The 23,761-nt window shown below is 35.3% G+C and overlaps 1 long non-coding RNA gene across 1 annotated transcript in view; it reads right to left on the bottom strand.

Annotated features, from left to right (window-relative positions):
- The window catches only part of LOC129653915 (uncharacterized), a 50,712-nt gene extending 27,542 nt beyond the window's left edge, over window positions 1-23,170 (bottom strand). The window contains exons 1-2 of the long non-coding RNA XR_008715276.1: window positions 22,960-23,170; window positions 9,837-9,959 (exon numbers count right to left, since the gene is read on the bottom strand). This is a non-coding gene — a long non-coding RNA (uncharacterized LOC129653915). The remainder of the gene's footprint in view (window positions 1-9,836; window positions 9,960-22,959) is intronic.
- Window positions 23,171-23,761: the final 591 nt, after the last annotated feature.

The raw sequence follows: 23,761 nt of genomic DNA, 5'->3' as shown, positions 1-23,761 counted from the left end.
AATAAAATAAGAAAAAAAAAGAAAAAATCTAAAACAAAAAAATGTGTGAAACTAATCTTGTTTTCAAAAGCAGCAGCACCATCCCCATGTACCATGTACAACAATCAAATGTTTCCAAATCCTTGCCAACGTGTGTCATTTTCTGTTTTCTTAAGAGTAGACATCCTACTTACATATAGAATTACTGTATGCTACAGCAATTTCACCTCTAGGTATATGCCCATAAAAATTGAAATCAGAGCCTGAAGGTTATATTTGGACAATTATTTTCATAGAAATAATATTCACAATAGCCAAACTGTGAAAACAATTGAAGTGTCCATCTGATGAATGAATAAACAAAATGTGATGTATATGAAATGATTATTATTATTATTTTTTTTTTGCCTTAAAAAGGAAAAAAAAACCTTCTAACACATACTACAACATGGATGAACCTCAAGGACATAATGCCAAGTGAAAGAAGCCAGTCACAAAAAGAAAAATATTGTATGATTCCAACTATCTGAGGAACATAAGTAGTCAAACTTACAGGGACAGAAAATAGAAGGATGGTTGCCAGAGATTATGGGGAGGGGAGGATGAAGAGATGCTTAATGGACATAGAGTTTCAGTTTTGGAAGCCAAAAAAAAAGTTCTGGAGGTTGGATGTGCAGCAGTCAATGTGTATGAATATACTTATGAACTGCACACTTAAAATGGTTAAGATTGTAAATTTTATAAGTGTACTTTGTGTGTGCATATGTGCTCAGTTGTGTCTGACTCTTTGTGACCCCATGGATCTTCCAGGCTCCTCTGTCCATGAAATTTTCCAGGCAAGAATACTGGAATGGATTGCTATTTCCTCCTCCAGGGGATCTTCCCAATCCAGGGATCAAAACTGTATCTCTTGCATCTCCTGCATTGACAGACAGACTTTTTAATCAACTGCACCACTTATAAGCCTTATCACTATTAAAAGTAATTTAAAAAATATTTTAAAAAATCTTCCCAATGATTCACACAAAAATTCCTCTATAAGACTCATAGGACCTGGATAAAATTTTTCCTCTCAATTTGATTTTAGTGATAAAGTAATTTGAAATTATCATTATAAAAATACATTTTTACTAGTAAAATATTCCTATGAAATAAATTTAATATCCCTTTATATTGTTGGTCTACTTAACCTCTATAAATCTTTTCCCATAAATATTTTTAAATTTGTCCTATAAGCAGAAAACTCTAATTCATCATTTATTGTTTAGATGAAGCATTTAAAAACTTGATGGAAACTTGGAAAATTTGTTTTTAATTAAATATATCATTTTCATCAAAAACACATTTCCTGTAAAGAAGTATTGAGTTTTTCTCCTAGTCTTAGAACTATCCAGTGTGTCTCTTTCACCCAGGCAGGAAGCTATAGCTGTGTGCAGTCACAGGCTCTAAATTATCAGTTAATCTCCTAAGAGTTTATGCAAGAGAGTAATGTCAACACAGGCTAGAAAAATGTATCCAACACTTAGACTGAAGTGATAAGGAAGGCACGGCAAGAATAAATCTTCAATACTGGCAATACAGATGATTGTGCAAAAGCTTTGCTAGATTCACCAGTCTTGAAATATGTTTATCTATGTGTGTGGTGTAGCTGGTTGACAGTAGCTTTATTAAGTTGTGTCCCTAGCAAAAAAAAAAAAAAAAAAAAAAAAGGAATGGCATTTATGTTACATTATGGTTTCAATATTCAAGACATAGTACCTCGTTGGTGTCAGTACACGGGTGAAGAGTTTGTAAGACCACTTTAATGAAACTATACCCACTAGTCCAATAAAATTCGACCTTGTCCTTCTCAATATGAAAGTAAAATATTGTCAAAAATGGCCCAGGAATGTTTATGTTCCCTCTCTTCTGCATTTGCAGAATTGTATTTGGTATAGGGAAAATAAAAGGCATTAAAGTTTTTCCTACTTCTCTAATTTCTTAGGATTTCAATATTTTGTTGTTCAGTTGCTCAGTCGTGTCCAACTCTTTTGGACCACTTGAATGCAGCGTGTCAGGCTTCCCTGTCCTTCACCATCTCCCAGAACTTGCTCAAGCTCATGTCCATTGAGTTGGTGATGCCATCCAAACATCTCATCCTCTGTTGTCCCCTTCTCTTCTTGCCTTCAATCCTTTCCAGCATCAGGGTCTTTTCCAATGAGTCAGTTCTTCGCATCAGGTGGCCAAAATATCAGAGCTTCAGCTTTAGCTTCAGCATCAGTCCTTCCAATGTGTATTCAGGGTTGATTTCCTTTAGGATTGACTGATTCAATCTTGCAGTCCAAGAGACTCTCAAGTCTTCTCCAACACCACAGTCCCAAAGCATCAATTCTTCCATGCGCAGCCTTCTTTATGGTCCTACTCTCCTAAAAACTCAGTTTTAAACTGGATAATACACTAGAATACTTAAATAAAAAAAATACAAAGCCAGTTAGCATTTGCTCTTTGTTCTCTCTCTCTCTCTTTTTCCCTGTTTGAGGATAATTCCTTGTTTTCCTTTTTTGAATAATTTGGTTGTGGTTATATTCCATTCCAGGTGGCTCAGTGGTAAAGAATCCGCCTTCAGTGCAAGAAATGTGGGTTGGATCCCTGGTTTGGGAAGATCCCCTGGAGGAGAAATGGCAACCTACTCCAGTATTCTTGCCTGAAAATCCGCATGGACAGTGGAGTCTAGAGGACTATAGTCTATGGGGTAGCAGAGAGTCAGACATGACTGAGTGAGCACACATCCAAATATGTAATTATGTGTTCTTTTATTTTTAGACTATATTTAGACACTGAAATTCTTATATTTCTTTTTGGAATGCTAAGCATGCTACACTTAATTATTACCTTTTTCTAATCAGTCTTGGAAATAAGGACACACAAATTGCTATCTAAAATATATCCTATGGCAACATGATTTTGGAGTATGCATCCATTTGGGCATATTCCAATACCAATGGCTGAAGCTATACCCTATGACTTTAAGAGTCTACATGAAGATGAAATAGTTAATATAAATGTTTGTTAAACAGAAAGCAAAAATCCTAGTCCAAGTTCTCCAATCATCATCTCCTAGACAATCCGATCATTGGTTATAAAGAGATATGGGCTAATAAAGTTATGGGAGAGGCAAAAGCTACAAGAATTCAACAAAACAATTTTTTTAATATAAATTTATTTATTTTAATTGGAGGTTAATTACTTTACAATATTGTATTGGTTTTGCCATACGTCAACATGAATCGCCACAGGTATACAGAACAATTTTAATATTTAAAAAAAGAGGCAGAAAAGAGACAAACTTAAATTTTGTCAAAATTTACTCTAAGCATGCTTTGAAATTTTGCATGATTCTACAATTATGGGGCAATTATTGCTTTCTTTTAAAAGTTCTTACTTAAAACGTGTGTAGACTACCATCTGTTCTTATCTCATTAACATTGGAATTCATGGAAATTACAGCTAAAGGGGAGTCATGAGGTGGGATGAGAAAGGGAAGATGTCCAGAAATTTTGTTTGATTGTGCTCTTAACCCCAGACCTGGCCATGTCACTACAGAGAAAACTCTTGTATATTGATTTTCCAGACAGAGAAGAAACAAAGATATGCATCCAAGTGATATTATATAATTTCTGCTACTGCTACACTTGAGTCGTGTCTGACTCTTAACGACCCCATGGACTGCAGCCCACCAGGCTCCTCTGCCCATGGGATTTTCCACAAGAGTACTGGAGTGGGGTGCCATTGCCTTCTCCGATATAATTTCTACTCTAACACAAATGTCAGTTCCTTTTTATTTTGTTTTTTTTTTTCTCCATGGTGTAACATTTAATTTCATCTCTATTAAAGAAGATATGTTTTCCCAGATTTCCACGTTAACTGCTGACTTTCATTAACTTTTAATTTCTGTTTTTTTTTTAAGCAATGCATGAAAATTTGCCTCAAGTTAACAGTATTTTGAGTCACTTCAAATTACTCAAAGATCTTTCTGAAGAAGTACACATGTTGTCAAACTGCCCATGCTCAAGTTCAGGGGATTTCCATTTGAAAGGCTCTAGTGGTCACTAAAAATTGCCTTGTGACAGGAGCCATATGTGTTGGCTGTCTAGAAGTAAAGATGGAGAATGCCTGGCTATTTCTGTAATCCTTTGGCTCCTTATAGTACTCAAGAACTCACATCCTCACAACTTTAGACTCCAGGGCCCTGGGGGACTGAGTACCTGGCTTTTGACATGATGAATTACATATCTCAAGGTTGCAAATTGTTCAGTGAGTTACTTCAAGGAGTTACATTTTTTAGAATGCTTGTACTCACAGCATAGATAAGGGTGTCTACAGTGAAATGTTTATAAAAGTAAATTTTTTTAGTAATGGATGTTGTTGAAGTACATATGTCTTCAAGAAAGCCCTCCAAAATTAAGCAGCTAAACAAAAGCAATACAAAAAAATCCAAAGTATTTAAAGTTTATAAAAAAGAATTGATTTAAGGTCACAAAATTCCATTATTTATTAAAACCTCCATGTTCCTAGTTTGTATGTAAATGTATGTATATCTGTTTATATAACATTTGTAATATGAAATGCAGCTTTCTGTTGTTTTGTTTTGGGTGCCTTTCTTTGAAGCATGAATATAAAATTTAACCCTTATAGAAAGGATGGGTTAAACTTAACTTTGTAATACCTTTTGTTTAATACCAAGAACTGTATTAAAATATTGGGTTTAAAAAAGTATTCCTGCACTCAAACATTTATTTTTCCTCTTCTGAATAGTACTTTTGTGAGATGTATTCATAGATATGCTGTGTTTATACTGTTAACTACCTTTGAATTTTAACTTATTAATCATCATAGCAGAAATATGAAAGTTGAAGTTTAGAAAATGAAGTGATATGCCCAAGGTTATTCAAGTAGTAAGTGGCAGTGTTTTCTAATTCCAAGCTTCATGACTATCCTCATTCTCATCATTTCATGAATTAGATTGGTATATATATATATATTTAACTTATGGATACAATTAGAGGATAAATATCTCCTTACTACTAAGTCAAGGACAGAAAATGCTTATATAAAAAAAATCAATGGATAGGTCTGAGAAATAGATGTAACTTAATATTTCTTTTTGCTAATTAAAGTAATATATAGGACACTGGAACTAAATATTCAATAGTGCTAATTCTAACTTAGCTTTAATATTTGGAAGATGAAGGAACACTTGTGACTTTTTTGTTGAAGTAATTATAATTGATAGTACATTTGTTCTCACTGATTGACATGTTTTATCCTTGACAGTTGAAAAACTTAAGGATAAAGTCAATCATTGATTAACTGTCATCTCATCTCCTTGTCCCATGAAAGACTAAATTATGTTTGCATTTCAAATGAGTTAATGTTAGCCAAAGGATCACATAATAAAAAGGTTTTAATGAATACACTGAATGAAAAAACATTAATAATGAATTATATTGATCCAGATGTTCAAGCTGGATTTAGAAAAGGCAGAGAAAACAGAGATCAAATTGCCAAAATCTGTTGGATCATCGAAAAAGAAAGAGTTCCAGAAAAATGTCTACTTCTTCTTTATTGACTATTCCAAAGCCTTTGACTGTGTAGATCACAACAAACTGTGGAAAATTCTGAAAGCGATGGGAATACCAACCACCTGACCTGCATCCTGAGAAATCTGTATGCTGGTCAAGAAGCAACAGTTAGAACTGGACATGGAACAACAGACTGGTTCCAATATGGAAAGGAGTATGTCAAGCCCTTATACATCACCCTGCTTATGTAACATATGCAGAGTACATCATGAAAAATGCTGGACTGGATGAAGCACAAGCTGGAAGCTAGATTGCCAGGAAAAATATCAGTAACCTCAGATATGCAGATGACACCACCCTTATGGCAGAAAGTGAAGAAGAACTAAAGAGCCTCCTGATGAAAGTGAAAAAGGAGAGTGAAAAAGCTGGCTTAAAACTCAACATTCAAAAAACTAAGATTATGGCATCTTGTCCCATCACTTCATGGCGAACGGAAGTGGAAACAATGGGAACAGTGACAGACTTTATTTTTGGCGGCTCCAAAATCACCGCCGATGGTGACTGCAGCCATGAAATTAAAAGATGCTTGCTCCTTGGAAGAAAAGTTATGACCAACCCAGACAGCTTATTAAAGAGCAGAGACATTACTTTGCCAACAAAGGTCTGTCTAATCAAATTATGGTTTTTCAAGTAGTCATGTATGGATGTGAGAGTTGGACTCTAAAGAAAGCTGAGCACCAAAGAGTTGATGCTTTTGAACTGTGATGTTGGAGAAGACTCTTGAGAGTCCCTTGGACTGCAAGGAGATCCAACCAGTCAATACTAAAGGAATTCAGTCCTGAATATTCATTGGAAGGACTGATGCTGAAGCTGAAACTCCAATACTTTGGCCACCTGATGCAAAGAACTGACTCATTGGAAAAGATTCTGATGCCGGGAAAGATTGAAGGCAGGAGGAGAAAGGGATGACAGAGGATGAGATGATTGGATGTATTCACCAACTCAATGGACATGAGTTTGACTAAGCTCTGGGAGTTGATGATGGACAGGGAAGCCTGGCTTGCTGCAGTCCTTGAAGTCACAAAGAGATAGACATGATTGAGTGGCTAAACTGAACTGGTTAATAATGAAAAGAAAAAAAAAAATGTAATCATCACAAGTGAACAAGCAACTTCAAGAAGACAAATAATTTATTTGGGTTCATAGAAATTCAATGATACCCTGGTAAATGACATTGTAATCCTTATCATCTGAGATGTCAGGGAAGCCCATGTACACATAAGCCCATATCCATCTATATACCTGTAGATTTATTATAAGGATTGTTTTTTATGCAGTTGTGGAAAACAATTGATCAGCTTATACAAAACTACTTCCTTTGCATTTGATCTTGGGCCTGAGTCAGCAGGGTAGATAGTGAGATAATGGGGGAAGAAAAGATTGATGTGGGCTAAAAAAATAGAAACTCATGAAAATGAGCTAGGACACATTTTGATACTCACTGCCTCCAAGTCTCCAATTTCAAAGACGTGCGACCTACAGGAGAACCTTTTGTCAAGAAACTAAGCTTACATCTGTCCCCAGAGTGGAAGAAGACAGTGAAAAACTTCAAGCAGGAGCTAGAGGTACAGAAGGTCTGGCTTTTGCCCATGTCAGGAAGAAAAGCCAGAAAATTCAGGGAAAACAATCTTGAACTTCAATAGTACAAGACCTGGCACTGAACTTCCTGGTGTAAAAAGAATGTTTCTGATGCTTTGAAGCCCCATTTTAATTATGCAAACCATACCTGTGGCCACTACTAACCCAAGGATAGAATTTTAGGGAATTTAAGTCCATCCAGCATAGCTTTCCTGATGGCTCAGCAGGTAAAAGAATATACCCACAATGCACAAGACCCAGGAGATGCAGGTTTAATCCCTGGGTTGGGAAGATCCCCTGGAGGAGGAAATGGTAACCCATTCCAATATTCTTGCCTGGAGAATTCCATGGACAGAGGAACCTGGTGGGCTACAGTCCATGGGGTTGCACAGACTCAGACATGATTTAGCACATTCTGGTTTAGTTCAGTTCAGTCGCTCAGTTTAGTCCAACTCTTTACGACCCCATGGACTGCAGCAAGTCAGACTTTCCCGTCCATCACCAACTCCCAGAGCTTGATCAAACTTATGTCCATCCAGTCGGTGATGCCATCCAGCCATCTTATCCTCTTTTGTCCCCTTATCCTCCTACCTTCAATCTTTCCCTGCATCAGGGTCTTTTCAAGTGAGTCAGTTCTCGCATCAGCTGGCCAAAGTATCACTGCAGAGGGTGACTGAAGCCTTGAAATTAAAAGACTCTAGCACATCCGATCATAGCTAAATTATTGCATTACAAATCCATGATTGTTCTAAGTTATGCCAGTCTGAGCTTTAGAAAAATAATAATTTGCCATATAACCTTATATATTTTAAATACACTTTTTCAAATTCTGATTAAAGAGAAACATGCAATTTAATATTATTTATTCAAAAACCATGTACACATTAACTAGCGTAGTACAACAAAAGTAAGGATAACTGAAAGTCAAGGACAGGAGTATCCAGAGGTATGACATGATGCAATGTTGGAAGTCACATTTTCAAAGATGTTGTCTCCCTTTATTTTTGAGTAATCAATTCACCTATTATTCCTCTATTCTTATTTTATAAATATTTTCTACCTCTTTTTTTGTGATGTAGGTTTTTTTTATGACCTTTTCTCATGGAAATCTTATCACAAGCTCCAAGTCCTTTGAAAATACTTCTTGGAGACACCCTTGAGGATGGATAGCTTTCAGGATTAATGAGGAAAAGGTAAGTTTACAAAGCAGAAATACTGATGCTTTGACATCAGAAATGTATTAACTAATATCCCCAATAATCAGTGAACAGAATCTTTGTCCAAGGTGTATAGTGCTTACATGTGGTCATTTCATCACAAATCATAAATATGTCCAGCCCTTCAAAGAGGGAATCAGAAATAACTCCTTGGAAATGTAAAGCCTCTAACAATTTGCTTTATCTATGACAGTTAATTTAGATATTTCCACACACAAATGGCAAACATTTGTGTGTCAGTGTATATGTGTGCACACTTAAATATTTGTGCTTTACTAATTTGTGCTTAACTGCCAAGATGCTTTCAGGTGAATAGAAATTACTCATATTATTTATTTTAGCAAATGAAAATTAAAATAATATATTAAAGAAATTACATGTACCTTTAGATATTTTATTTGTGGCATTAGGGTATCATAGACATTATTGCCAAACTCATAAAATGCATTTAAGACTTTTAAAAATTAGAAATAAAATGAAAATGGGCTTGGCTTTCTATTGCATTTATTCATTCAGAGAACATTACAATAAAACAATAATTCTGCTGAATACCATATATATTCAAGGAAAGCACTATAATATTTTTTTTCTTTTTTCAATTCTTTATTTAGCATTGGGGTATAGCTGATTAACAACATGATAGTTTCAGGTGAACAGCAACTGGACTCAGCCAAAATTACATATAATATGCTTAAATGTTTGAAAGAGTTCCTGGTTTAGAGAGATTTGGTTTAGAGATGCTTGATATAATATAAACACAATATAGACACTTTTCAAAGGCTATCCTGCAAATTTAAATTAGCTAGGGGGAGGGCTTCATTGTGGGCTAATGGTACAGTGAAGGAAATACATAGGTATACATTTTTAAATAGGGTAAATGTAAAATGGAATATTTCCCATGCTGCTGCTGCTGCTGCTACTAAGTCACTTCAGTCGTGTTCGACTCTGAGTGACCCCATAGATGGCAGCCCACCAGGCTCCTGTCCCCGGGATTCTCCAGGCAAGAATACTGGAGTGGGTTGCCATTTCCTTCTCCAATGTATGAAAGTGAAAAATGAAAGTAAAGTCGCTCAGTCGTGCCTGACTCTTAGCGACCTCATGGACTGCAGCCGACCAGGCTCCTCCGTCCATGGGATTTTCCAGGCAAGAGTACTGGAGTGGGTTGCCATTGCCTTCTCCAATATTTCCCATAAATGATCATAAAACAAAATTAATCATATCTTTCAGTGTTTTAATACCTATTGCATTTTACTTCAATACTATGTACTCAGTATCCTTTTTATGTTTACAACATCAATATATCTCAAAACACAACACTAAGTTATAATCATTATCTGTGATCTGGTCAAAGTCTAATGGCCTGTGTTTGAGTTAATCCATTACATCTGTGACTCAGATTTTTCTGCTGTAAAATAAGCAGTTTGGTCCCACTAATGCTTACTGTCCATAATCTATGCCACCTTTTACACAGCAGTTTCTGGAATGAGAAGCAGGTTCCGGGTGATTCTGAAACATGTTGAATTTGGCAAGTAATTCAAACTCTATAAGACTTGATTCATGAACCCTGAAATGGGAAAAATAAAGAAAGTAATGAAATAACAAATATATATTCAATTTATTTTTAACAATTATCATTTAGTCCTCAAAGAAACCTTAAAATGGAAGTATAGCTAGCACAATTATGACACTAAAATGTGAAAAGAGTATCTAATTTGCAAATTATTAAAAAAAGTTGATAGGTTAACTAAACTTTCTCTGGCTTAAATTAATTCTTTCACCAAAATACAAGATCCCTAACTTACCTTATACAAATCAAGTGAAAGTACTTTAAACCTGTAATTCACTGTTCAAACATTAAAAATGATGATTGATTAGTAGGACAGTTGAATCCATAGTACTAGGTCTATATCTAATGAGGCATTATTTTCAAATTAGAGTTTTCTGATCAGATTTCATAGATAATTTTCAGGTAAACCAACTCATCAAGAACTTTTGCTAGATCTATAACATACTGTATATATTAAAATACTACATCACATGCTAGTTTCTAAATATCTGTTTATAAATTTCCTTTAAGATTATACTTCACAAGTAAATTATAAGTTATGGTGATTTAAAAGACAGAAATGAAATCATATAAGGGCTTGTGTAAGACCTCCAAGTGCTTCAAAAGGGAATTGTGCTTTGGGAATTTTAAACTGTGCTCACATGATATGCTTTGTAAATGTCACATACTGTTAGAGATGTGCCAGTGAATAAAATGATCAAGTAATATAAATGAAAAATATCAGCCTCAAATCAGCAGTAGTAAGTAACCAATCTGCAACACCAGATGGAGAATTAACTGCAATTCAATTATCTATATTAAAATGACTCCTAGGTGCAATTGAAAAAGATACAACATAAAAAAGAGAAATTGACCATATGTAGCTGGTAAAAAAATGATTTGTCAATGCAAAATGAACGATTGCTGTACATACGGCATTTGTTTTGTCATGGGAGGTATTTATGAGTGTGATTCTAGTCACATTGTGTTGCTGTTGTGAAAAAGACATTGTATTGTCCTGGTAAATCTGTGGTTTATTCTTTCCTAATTAGAAAAGTTATACAAGAAAAAGACATTTTTATACAAAATAATTTTTTTTCCTTCTACACTCCACTTGAATTGTGCAGTGATTCAATGAGATTGTAAGTAGAATTCACAGAAAAAAAGTAAATATAAGCTATATAAATATGACAGTGAATATTTGGAATCACAGTAATCAGAAAATTTAGGTTGAGGAAGCAATGGAATGGTTTTACTTATTCTTATACAGATAAGGATTAATTGATTGATAGCATCCAATCTTAGTGTGGATGTAGGCAAACAAGAGCTGGTGCTATTATAAACAATTAACAGAAGTATAAATTTAACAGTATATCTGAGGACAATTTGGATGTAGTCATCCTATTTTAACATGTTCATTTATTTTGGATCAGAAATTCCAGTTCTGGGAAGCTATCTTTCAGAACCCCTGGTAAAATATGTACAGAGGTGTTCATTGCAACATTATTTACAGTGGGTTAAGATTAGAAAAATCTGGGCTATCTCCTAGCAGTGGGCTATCTCTTAATGTTTTAAAATAAAAACTAACAAATTAACAAGGGAAAAATATATGCTTATAGAAAGTACATTAATAAAACCACTGTGGCCTAAAATTTGTAATATTTCTCACCTCCGAAATGTATTGAGGGTACTTAATAGTTTCATTGCAAGTTCATTAAGCATACTGTGTAATTATGCATGTAACACACACTTATACAGACATGAAAGGACAAGGGACAATGTAAACAAAATATAACTGATTCACTGTTTTGATGTCCGTTGTGTCCTTTTATGTAGGTAATTGGGTTGAAGATTATGTGCATGCATCTTTAAACCTGAATCAAGTCACATGTGTTAATTAATAAATACCTGAACATATAAAAATTATTTTATTTGCATTTTCCACTTCAGTTAACACAATGCAAAATACTATTTTTAATAACGGCATACTAACAAGATTTGAATACATGTCTACTATTGGGTGTTTTGTCTTTCTGATTTAAAGATAGAGACATTGGTTAACTTCATGATGACAGTGTACAAACATGATATTTGTATATATTACTGTCCATGTTTAAGTTATTTTCTCATTTTGGAGTCTTGCAATAGTCAATGAAGCATCAAAGTTTATGAACATATTTTAAAGTTCTTAATAAACATCACCAGTGTGTTTCCTAAGGGGACTGCAGTAGAGATGGTGGGTGTCTCTATTGAGGCTTTTGTGTGCTTTTCTTTTTCTGTTATTTTGATGTGTGTGAACAAGTGCCTATTTAAATTTTTTTTTCTTATTTTTTAAATTTAATTTTATTTTTAAACTTTACATAACTGTATTAGTTTTGCCAAATATCAAAATGAATCCACCACAGGTATACATGTGTTCCCCATCCCGAACCCTCCTCCCTCCTCCCTCCCCACTCCACCCCTCCGGGTCATCCCAGTGTTTTGACTACTGGTGGGAATACATCAAACTTCATATGTATGTAGGCCATCTTTATAAATTTATGTATGGATTTGTTCAGTCATTCTTTTAAATTCTTTAGATAAATCCTTACCTTTTGGCCCATTTCTCAGGAACTGGGTATTTGTAAATGAATTTATATTTTAATCACATGATATTAAGGAAAAGAGAAACAAACACTCAAGCAGAGGATAAAAATTCGGATAGGTTCAAAGAACCAATATTTTGATTGACTCATCAGACTGTAATTGGCGACATAATTATATGCAGTTCTTGTTGATGATGATGGTTAAGTCACCAAGTCGTGTCCGACTTTTGCAACCTCATGGGCTGTAGCCTGCCAGGCTCCTCTGTCCATGGGATTCTTCAGGCAAGAATACTGGAGTGGGTTGCCATTTCATTCTCCAGAGGATCTTCCCGACACAGGAATCGAACCTGGGTCTCCTGCATTGTAGGCAGATTCTTTACTAACTGAGCTACAAGGGAAGGCTGGGGTATGCATTTATTTATCCCCAAAAACTAAAATGAGTAATAGTAAGAACTAAATTTTGTACACAGCACAAATGAGACAATAGTTAACAAAATAAACTTTCTGATTCTGGTTCTGCACATCTGGTTTTCTCTATCACTAGGCTCCTGGGGTGCTCACACCTTTCCCAGGGCTTGTTCTTGCAGTGAACAACAGCCAGCAAGACCCAAGGGCTGGTGGCCGTCCTCAGCATGTCCTCTGAGAGATGGTCATTCCCCGTATGAGGCACCTACCTGTGAATGGTTTTCTCAGCACCCTGGAGGGCCTACTGCAAGAAAGTTAATGAAGACAGAATTTCATCAATTTCTGCCTCTGCAGCATCATAGTAACTTCCCTGCCATCCTGTGTGCCAAGGTCCTGCCTTTTCCAACAAGATGAAGGTCTCAGCCCTGAGGGTGTGGTAGGGGGATGGTATCTTGAGTGCCCTTTCTCAGCCCCAGGGTTATTGGCTGCTCTTTATATCTGTTATTTCTATTCTATTTGGTATTTTCTTACTTCTTAATAGCTATACCCTTATTACTCCAGTCCACTGTTATAACTAATAATTTTTCAATATTAAGCTTTCTCTGTTTAAATTACTATGTGGCTGTAATCCCCTCAACAGAGTCAGATTGATAAGAGAAACTTTGTTTGAGTCCTAGGAATTGAAGTTTAATTGGAATGACTTGAAGGATTGGGAGTCGGGAACTGCGGAACTGAGTACAAATAACCCTTCTGAGGAGAAGTGTTTTGCTATACAGAGGAGCAAAGAAACATGGCATGGGATTCGAAGGAGTAATGGGGCAAATTACTGAATATTTTTGAGGATATGAGAGATGACAACACTTACCATGTGCTACAGTAAAGACCCACAACCACTTCTGAAAACATTCAAATATCTGGGTCGGCTCATTGATCTAGCAGGCAAAATATAATTATATTTACTGAAATGTGTATTCCCCAAGTTAATGTAGACAGAGAGGAGGACTAAGACCTGACCTCTTGGTAGTCAGGGATGAGCTGAATTTCTGTCCATACTAAACAATGCAGAGAATATTCAGAACAGAAGTTGAAGACAGAGAGGGTTAATTTAATGCTGGAACATAAATTCCAGCAGTCCCACTGAAAGGGCTTACAGATGGGAAGAGATGGGGAGAAGACCAAATGGCTTGGTATACACTGAGAGTGCATGGGGGGCAATGATTGAGAAGTGTGAGGCATATGACAGTAACCAACATTCACAAGGAAAAGAGGATATATTGAAATGGTCTTGGTAGACATTAGAGATGCAGTGATGATGATTGTGGGGCCATTCTGGGGGTTTCTTTTAAAACTTGTTAATGGCAGTGTGGAGGGTAGTCCCTGAACAGGAAACTCCTTTTTCACTATGTCCGTGATGAGAACAGTCCTTGAAACTCTCCTTTGTTATCTCACTAAAATGTCTTTCTTTTTCTTTTTTTCCCCCCTATTCTGTTGTCATTGTTGTTTAGTTACTAAGTCGTGTCCATCTCTTTTGCGACCCCGTGGATTATAGCTCATCAGATCCTCTGTCCATGGGATTTCCTAGGCAAGAACACTGGATTAGGTTGTCATTTCCTTCTCCAGGGGTATGTTTCCAACCCAGGGATTGAACCCATGTCTCCTGCATTGGCAGGCGGGTTCTTTATCAGTGAACCGCCAGGTTTCCTCTTTCTACTATTGAAAAATTACTTTCCCACTAAATTATGGTTGCTTGATAAGGTTCACATCTTAGCATCTTATTTTTTTTTTCTTTGTAACTACTTTTTGGAAAAGTTTGCCATGCTTACATTTTCATTAAAGCATATTTTATTAATCCCTTAGGGTGCATCAGGTACTGAATCAGTCATTAAAGGAAGGAAAGTGAAAAAGTTTCAGTTCCTGTTTCAAGGACATTACTGTCTATAAAAGTTTCTTCTATGCCTACTTCACTGAGAGTTTATAAATCATAAAATATAGTTGAATTTTTTATCATAGGATTTTTCTGCATCTATTGATATAATGTTATTTATTTATTCTGTTTACATGGTGAATTGTAGATTGATTTTCATGTTGAAGACAAACTTTCAATCCTGGAATAAATCTAACATTGTGGATTTAGTTGAAACAATATTGTTCAGGAGTTTTTCTTCTAAGTTCAGACTGAGAATGCTGTAAGCTTTTACTAGTTTATAATGTTCTCATTATGGTTAAGAATAAGTTTATCCTGATCTCTTAAAACCAGTGGAAATATGTTCCCTCTCTTCATTTTTCTCCCCACTTCTCTGGAAAATTATGCCTCACTGGTGTTATGTATTTCTTAAATATCTGGAGAGTTCCTTTCCTTTCTGATAAACATTTTTAATGGTGCAATCTTTTTCTCCTAATTATCTTTTAGTTATGCTTCACAAATTTCAATACATTGTGCTTTAGCTTTTATTCCACAAAATATTTGCTAATTTCCTGTGTGATTCTAATCTATGAGTTACTTAGAATCTTTTTATTTTCCAAATATTTGGAAATTGTCCCAGGTATCTTTTTGTTATGAATATTGGTTCAATTTCTTGTTCTCAGAAAACATACTCTGTATGAAATCTACTTGTTTATACTTTTTGAAATTAGTTTTAAGCTTCAGAATGTAGTTTATCTTGGTGAACCTTCAGTTTGAAATTATAAGCTACGTGCACTCTGCAATTTTCAGGCGGAAGGTTGTATAAATGGCCATTAGACCACATGGGTTGGCAGTTATTTCAATGACAGCTTTTGGTCTTGTTCTTTGAATTTGCTGATATTTTTCCAATTTTTATTTCATATATATAGGATTTCTGATTATCTTTTTATTTTTTGACTTCTAAATTATTTCCACTGTTTTCTGGGTAATTTACACTGTATACTTACAATCTTTAAATTATATTCAGATTCATTGGGAGCACACCAAGGTTATTTGTTGGTTAATAATTGTGTATACTTTAAAAGAATATTTTTTTAAAAATTTACCTTTTTTTTTATGAGGATGGAGTGTCAGTGTCACTGTTTAATTGGATGATCTTCAATTTCTCCTGTAAGAGTTGTAACTCTTTAAGCTTTTTCTTCATATAGAATGTTGATTTGTTATTTGTATAGACATATATGATTCTTTCATTCTAAAATAGTTGGTTTGAATCAATACAAATTTTTCTAGCTGTTCATCTTAACATTTTTGATTGACTTTCATTTACCTGATATCAGTATTATTACTGATTATTATTTCTCCTTACAAGTTCTGAATCAATCAAATTAATATAAAACACATCTTAGAATTTTTTAGCAAAGTGTTGTTTTTCTGAGCTAGTCCCACTGATGCTATTTTAAATTTTCCAAAATGTATTAGTACTTTAAAATGTTTTCTGCCTCTTAAATATTATCTCTAATAATATTGCAAATTACCAAATCTTCTTAGGTTCTCAATATTACTAATATGATATTTGTAAATATATACTCATTTACTTATTTTGCTTTCTTCATAAGCCTGTTTCCTTTTTAATAATATTTGATTTTGTTACTGATCATCTTATCTTTCTAATGGTTACAGTATGGATTTGAAGAGAGACTGGGTTCAAGTTTCAATACTTAACTTACTAGCTGTTTGGTTTTATGCAAATTGCATGCTTAATAATAATTTCAGACTGAAAGATTGATATGATGATTAAATTCTTAAAATATATATAGTGCTATTAGAATAGTGTTTTGATAGTAAGAAATACTATAGCCCTTAGTTAACATATTTATTTATTAGCCTCAGCCTAAATTCTATAATTTTCTAATTATTTTGTTGACCAAACTAGCATACAATTTATCTGTCTTTGTTTTCCTTATTTTATAACAAATGTCCATCTATATATTATTTCTTAAAGAATACCTACATAATATATCTCATAGGCAATATTCTTTAAGAAAAATTAGTGGCTATAATGTTTGCCAATATTAACATAGCAACATAAATATAAATAAGTCAAATAATTCTTGTACAAAATTCAGCTTATTATACAAATTTACAAAATTATGCAAATCATAATGTTTATTATGCTTAGAGATAGGGCACTCTATGTCTCTACTTCTTAACTTTTATAACAATCCTGTGTACTATGATTTGAGCTAGTGAAGATAGCATAGAATGATGTAAACATTGTTTGGAGTTTGTGTTATAGGGCAAACAAATACCAGGTGGAATAAGCACAAGTCTAAATGCTTAATACATGTTTGTATATCTTAGTAAACTATTGTAATTCTTACCATCTTTTAAATATCTGATCTCAAGAATCCAAGAAGAAAATTATTAATCAGAATGCCAAAATCTGCATTTCATATGGTAAATCATCATTTATAAGGAATCATAAATGTCAAAAGTGGGATATTCTTAGAGAGTAAAGGTTGAATTTATTATCAATAATATGCATTATTAACAACTTCATTAATCAGTCATCAGAATTCTCAAATATGTCATTACAAGTAAAAAATAATGCTTAATAGACTGCTTCCCAGCATGATTCTTATATCATAAACATTAGATAACGCTGAGGTTGAAAACCTCCACATTCTACAGAGTGCTTGATTCTCTGACTCCTATGACAGTATATTCACAAAATTTTACTGTACATTAATTGCAAATGTTCAGGTAAATTGAGAGGACCAATCATTTATGCTGCCTTTTTAAAGAAGCAATGTTTCTCCTAATATTGAAGAATTATATCCCAATTTTACTTTTGATATTTTCATGACTACTCAACACAAATATTATGCATTATTTGGTTTAGTAACAGTGAGCTAGCTTCTAAATTCTGGAAGGGAAGCCTGGAGGTGATTGCTGCAAGTACATTACATAGCAACATGAAATGAATTCCAAAGGATGTGTCTGTATGTGTTTCATATACTTTAAGATATATATTTAATGCATATTTGGCCCTACCTGAGGTTAGTTCTTATAAATAGAGAAATGAGAAACAATTTCTGTTCTCATACACAGATAGGCATACAGACCATTGGCATTTGGAAATTAGGTTTATGTGCAAGTTAATACTGAGAACTTTAGGTGTTCCCCAAAGTGTGCCAGTTCCATTCTCACTGTAAACGAGCATGATTAATTGCCATATTTCACAGGGATTCCTCTAAGAGCTTTATTACAAGGCTCTAAGTAAGTAAAGCCAATATCAATCACTAATGTCTTCATGCTGTAGAAACATTATTGATAATGTACTAGCTTAGGAAGTAAGAGTCATGGGATTCCCAGATGGAGCAGTGGTAAAGAATCCACCTACTAATGCAGGAGATGCAAGAGGTGTAAGTTTGATCCCTGGGTTGGGAAGATGCCCTGGAGGAGGAAGTAGCAACCAGCTCCAGTATTCTTGACTGGGAAATCCCATGGACAGAGGAGCCTGGTGGGCTACAGTCCAGGTATTAGGTCACAAAAATTAAGACACAACTGAGCACACACACACACACACACACACACACACGTAAGAGTCAAGCCAGAAGGCTATTTTTTAGTAACAATAAAGCTAACAAGAAGTGTTATTTGAGCAATACACCTGTGCCTCTTAGACCTTCTTGTGATCATCCAATCAGTCTCAAAGACCAACTTTCTTTCTCAGAACATTTTTTGAAGTCCATTAACCTCATGATTCAACTTATCCTGCCTCACAAAACTCCAGATGTCAACGTGCTTTATCTCTACAACTTTGAAGCATTTCTTCAAGCAATTCTAATATATAGAATTAAGGACAATAACTTCATGATAACAAATTCTGGCTAGGAAAGTTATAATAAACAATCAAATGCAATTTATGGCAGATGTTGTTGTCCAGATTAGCCATCTTGTTTGAGATAAGACATTTCAATGCATAGAGCATATGAGCTCAAGCCCACTATTGGAAATGTGCTCTCTGAATATGTTTATGAACTTACCACTTTTCTAAACACCTACTGCAAAATACCATTCTGCTGTCTAGATTATTTAATAATTGAATTCATCTCAAATCAAATAATTCTTGGACCAAGTTCTATTACTTTTATGCCAGCTCCTAAAACGGACATTTAAAACAGTGGTATTGGAACAAGGCCAGCCAAATGATGTTAAACAGCTTTGAAAAGTCACGTAAGGTGACTGACACAGTCAAGCTTCAGTTTATTACATTGAGAAGTAGAGATGATGTGATATTAGTTAATATTTTCCCAGAAAATTATCTCAGGTCCTACTGTACCTTCACACCTGCTCTGTGTGAGGTTACGAAGACAGCAATTCCTACATGGAAGAACAGAATCTTAGGATTGAGACTATACACAATTATTCCAATTGCTAATTTACTAATTAATGATTGAATAATATTATATCCTTATTGTTTAGCTAAAATATAGTGTAATAGCACAAAACTCTGAAAAGAATGAGGAAGATAATTTGTATATAATTAATGAGGCTAAAGAGGAGTTGGTATTTTTCATGAAGCTTGGATCTAAATCTTTGGATATTGTTCTTTTGCTGCTGTGTGTAGTATAGAAAATTGAAGCAGTGCATACAACTTCTGTGTACCCTTGGCTGGACAAGCAGTAAGGTCAACTTAGGAGGGATAGAAGAAATGAAGAAAAGTGAAAGGAAATGAAAAGATAAGAGAGACATAGATTGAGCTTAAAGATTCAGCAACATAAAGACAAATAAAAGAATGTGATTTTAGCCTAAGTTACTATCTTGACTTCAAATGGTTCTATAAGCAAATCCTTCCTCTGAGAACTAGGCTGGAAGTAAAAGTGCAGAAATGCAAGAGACAAATTGATATTTTCTCTACACCTTTCTGTGAATTTCCTGAGAGTTTTGCAATGTAGTTAGTGTACTACTAGTTAATAGTATAGTAGTAGAGTATAATAGTATAATCATATGCTAGTATAGTATACTAGTATAATAGTATACTACTAATTAATTGCAGAGTACATCATGCAAAATGCTGGGCTGGATGAGGAACAAGCTGGAATCAAGATTGCTGGGAGAAATATCAATAACCTCAGATGTGCAGATGACACCAACCTTATGGCAGAAAGTGAAGAGGAACTAAAGCCTCTTAATGAAGGTGAAAGAGAAGAGTGAAAAAGTTGGCTTCAAACTCAACATTCAAAAAATGAAGATCATGGCATCTGGGCCCATCACTTCATGGCAAATAGATGGGGAAACAATGGAAACAGTGAGAGACTTTATATTTTGGGGCTCCAAAATCACTGCAGATGATGACTGCAGCCATGAAATTAGAAGACTCTTGCTCCTTGGAAGAAAAGCTGTGACCAACCTAGACAGCATATTAAAAAGCAGATTCATTACTTTGCCAACAAAGTTCCATCTAGTCAAAGCTATAGTTTTCCCAGTAGTTATCTATAATGTGAGAGTTGGACCATAAAGAAAGTTGAGTGCCAAAGAACTGATGCTTTTGAATTGTGGTGTTGGAGAAGACTCTTGAGAGTCCCTTGGACTGAAAGGAGATCCAACCAGTCAATCCTAAAGAAAATCAGTTCTGAATATTCATTGGAAGGACTGACGCTGAAGCTGAAACTTCCTTAGTTTGGCTACTTAATGTGAAGAGTTGACTCATTGGAAAAAACCCTGATGCTGGGAAAGATTGAAGGTGGGACAAGGGGATGACAGAGGATGAGATGGTTGGATGATATCACCAACTCAATGGACATGAGTTTGAATAAGCTCCAGGAGTTGGTGATGGACAGGGAAGCCTGACTTGTGGCATCCATGGGGTAGCAAAGAGTTGGACAAGACTTAGGGACTGAAATGAAGTGAAATGAACTGAACTAATTGATTCTCTAAGAGTAGAAAATCAATATACACTTTTTAAATGATTGAATTTATTTGCTAAGCTGTCTTTCTACTTTATATATTTCTCAATTTACTATTTTGGTAATTCAGAGTGGTAGACATTATCTCTTTTCCACAGAGGAATAATTTTAAACACACACACAAAATGCCATAAAGAGCTGTTAAACAATAGATGTAAATTTCAGACTCAAGTCTAATAGATTCTGATTCAGATGGTTTTCTCATTTCCTATTTTTATTTGCTCTGCCATTACTCTGCACACTTTATAATAATGTTGATGATTTTCATCTGCATTGATCTGCAACTATATTTAATTTTTCTTCATATATAATCAATTGAATAATACCTATACTATAAAATAAAGATAACTATAAAGGAAAAAAATAAAATAACTGGCTTTTTCCCAGCTTAGAGCCAAGAAGGTACTACTTGAGAAGGCACTAGTCTACATGAAGAAACATTACCACGAAGAGATATTACTATCAACTCTCAATGAGAACACAGATTTCCCAAGGAAATAATGAAATTAAGGCTGAAAACATATTTTCTTTTATGTAGTTGAGGAAGGTGGGATTGTCAGGAAGTGATCACATCCAGAGGAAGGCCCAAAGGTCCCTGATTCTGAAGAAAAGCAAGGCAAATGCAAAACCAGATATGCTTTCAGTATGGAAAAAGTGATAAGCCTAGAGTTACAGCTATAGGCCTTTTAAACTATGTTTAGAAATTTGGAAAATATTCTGATGAAAGATGAGGGTTTTAGAAAGTTTTATAAAAAGAATACATGATTGGTTTTGAATTTACAAAATAACCCATGTTTCAATGTAGAGCCTGAATTGAAGGAGTCATCAAAGATAACAATGAGAAACAAGGATAATCTATCCAAGAGATGACATGATTTTGAAACAAAGGGATTAAAGGATTGGGATATATGGAATGAATGGATTACAAACATGTTGAGATTGACTGTGAAGTTGAAAGATGGAAAAGTAGAAGCTTGTGACACTAAATAAGTTAAAAACATCCTATTATATGATGGCAAAATATTAAATTTGATGAATTAATCATTTCAATAAATGTGATATTTTCATTTTCTCTATTATAATGATTACTAACATCTGCTGCCATTTGTATGCATACTTTATTTTTTATACAGTAAAAATTGTATAAACAAGATAAAATTTAAAAAACTTGAGATAAAAATTTAAAATGTGGTCTTGTCGGGCAATCCATTGGTTAAGACTCCATGCTCCCAATATAAGGAGCACAGGTTTGAACCCTGGTCAAGGAACTAAGATCCCATATGCTGCATGGCATGGCCATAAATAAATAAATTATTAATTAAAACAAAATATTTTAACAAATTTTCAACTTTTAAAATAAGTATATTACTTTTGTCTGCACAATTACTAGTTTCTACTATGACTACATTGCATCCATTGTGAAAAAGTTTTTTGACCATATGGTTATCAGAGTTTTAAAAATGTTTTTACTTAAATAACAACTACATTCAAATAAAATCATGGGAGATTTGGAATAAAGAAAAATGCATAGTCCTTTGTAGTCATTGCTACTGGATATTTCACAATTGACATGAAATAATCATGTATAGAAACCTTTTTTTTAATTTTATTTTATTTTTAAACTTTACAAGATTGTATTAGTTTTGCCAAATATCGAAATGAATCCGCCACAGGTGTACATGTGTTCCCCATCCTGAAACCTTAAAATTAAAATATACTAATTATCCACAATATTCCATAAGCATTACAGAGTAAGTTAATTAAAAGTAAAAATATTGAGAGCAGTACGGGATGGCAGAAGAGTAGGTGGACATGGAGTGCATCTCTCTCTATGGATACATCAGGAATACACCTTCAGACACAGAAGTGCATGCAGAATACCCACTGAGAGCAGAAAAGAGTACTGACCAGTGGAAAAGAATACACAGAACCACGCAAAACTTGATGACAAAAGAACTAGGGGGAAAAACAGAAGTGTTATTAGGACTGGACCTGCCCTCAGCAGTGGGGGAATTGAAGCAGGGGTCCAATCCCCACATCGGGACAATTGTCTGAGTCAGAGGAGAAACATGTAAGGCTTGGAGTGAAACCGCTGATCTGTGGCAGCCTAAATGGAATGAGAATCAGACACACCTTGCCTCAGCCATACATACCTTGGACAGGGATGAAGGTCCCCTGGAAGGCACAGCAGCTAGGAGCTGGAATTCAGGGATTGTGGAGAAATCCCAGGGCGAGGGCTGCTGTTGACTGCAGAGAGACGAATGGAGGGGATGTGAGGGAGGAGATCATGGTGGGAATGCCTTGGAGGAAAGCCAGGCAGCCATGGAAGCAAGGCAATATACTGCTGAGTCATGCATAGGGGGTGGAGCCATCACCACAGCCTCTCTCCCCACAGGACAGCAGCTGAGCAATAGAGAGGCTGGCCCATCAAAGCCTGACGCACTGAACTACAGAGTAGGACCCCAGCAAGTGGGGCCCCTCTATGTGCCTGATGTGCTGAACAACAAAGACTCCAGGCAAGGGAGCCCTCTAAAAGACTGAACAGGCAGAGCTATGGAGAAAGACTGGCCACAGAGGCCTTCTGATCACCAGCTAAAAGAGGCTAAAAAACAGACTCCAATAGGGCCATAACTCCTGGGGTGGAGGCAGTCCATGTCCCTGCACATTTGTGCTGCCAGGGTCCCTGCAAGCCAAGCAGCTGAGCCACATTCATCCTCAGTTCTCATTGGGGCAGAGGACTCTTTGCAACCCTGTAGTCCATGGCCTGCCAAGCTTCTCTGTCAGGGAGGTTCTCCAGGCAAGAATACTGGAATGTATTGGCCAATATTGGTTGCCATGCCCTTCTAGAGCACTATATTTCCTGCTGCTCTAGCTGCCAACTCCCCTGAGCACCTGGTGCTGCCAGAAGCCCTGGCACCCAAGCAGCTGCACCACCTGCACACCTGGCCTCCCTGG

Source organism: Bubalus kerabau, chromosome 5 (assembly GCF_029407905.1).
Source record: "Bubalus kerabau isolate K-KA32 ecotype Philippines breed swamp buffalo chromosome 5, PCC_UOA_SB_1v2, whole genome shotgun sequence".
In the NCBI taxonomy this organism is placed as follows: Eukaryota; Metazoa; Chordata; class Mammalia; order Artiodactyla; family Bovidae; genus Bubalus; species Bubalus kerabau.
Note: the sequence above shows the minus strand (reverse complement) of the source record. Positions and strands in the feature narration are given on the sequence as shown.